Genomic DNA, 934 nt, shown 5'->3' with positions numbered 1-934 from the left:
TGGCGGGTCGTGCACTCGCAGGAGGCAGCTATTCCTCAGGCAGTCGCGGGCCAGCCACTCCTAGTGTAGTTGTGGGGTGGCTGCTCCTCACACGGTTGCAGGTGGGACCTGCTACTTGCATGGTCATGGGGCAGCTGTTCTTCACACAGTTGTGGGCATCAGCTGCTCCTCGGGTTGTCTCGGGCAGCAGCTGCTCACGGGGCAGTTGCTCCTTATGCAATCGCGGTGCAGCTGCTCCTTGCATTGGGAATTTTTATTGTTGTAAAACATATAACATAACATAACATTTTCCATTTCACTATTTGTATAATTAGTGGCAATAATTACATTCAAAATTATGTACTACCCTCACTATTATCAATTTCCAAAACTTTTGTTTGTTTGTTTGTTTTTGGAACGTTTCATGTATTTGCATGTCATCCTTGTGCAGGGGCCATGCTAATCTTCTCTGTATCGTTCCAATTTTAGTATATGTGCTGCCAAAGTTAGCACTCCAAAACTTTTTCATCACCCCAAACAGAAAATATGTAACCATTATGCAGTAATTTTTCATTCTCCCCTCCCCCAGTTTCTAGTTATATCAAATCCACTTTCTGTCTGTATGAATTTGTCTATTCTAGAAATTTCATATCAATGGAATTACACAATATTGTTTTTGGTATCTGGTTTATTTCACTTAGCATAATGTCTTCAAGGTTTATCCATGTTGTACCATGTATCAGAACTTTATTTCTTTGTATGACTGTATTATATTCCATTATATGTATACTAGTGGCCTGGTGCATGAAATTCATGCATGGGGGGGTGTGTCCCTCAGCCCACAAGGATCAGGCCTAAACCATCAGTTGGACATCCCTCTCTCAATCCTGGACTGCTGGCTCCTAACCACTCACCTGCCTGCCTGCCTAATTGCCCCTAACCACTCTTCCAGCTG

The 934-nt window shown here is 43.1% G+C and overlaps 1 non-coding gene across 1 annotated transcript; it reads right to left on the bottom strand.

Annotated features, from left to right (window-relative positions):
• Nucleotides 1-385: 385 nt before the first annotated feature.
• LOC129148646 (U6 spliceosomal RNA) lies at nucleotides 386-492 on the bottom strand. The gene has a single exon (XR_008555644.1). It is a non-coding gene; the product is annotated as a U6 spliceosomal RNA (small nuclear RNA).
• Between the last annotated feature and the right edge of the window lie 442 nt (nucleotides 493-934).

This window comes from Eptesicus fuscus, chromosome 3, assembly GCF_027574615.1.
Source record: "Eptesicus fuscus isolate TK198812 chromosome 3, DD_ASM_mEF_20220401, whole genome shotgun sequence".
Lineage (NCBI taxonomy): Eukaryota > Metazoa > Chordata > Mammalia > Chiroptera > Vespertilionidae > Eptesicus > Eptesicus fuscus.
The sequence above is the reverse complement of the archived record's forward strand: the minus strand, read 5'-3'. Positions and strand labels throughout refer to the sequence as shown.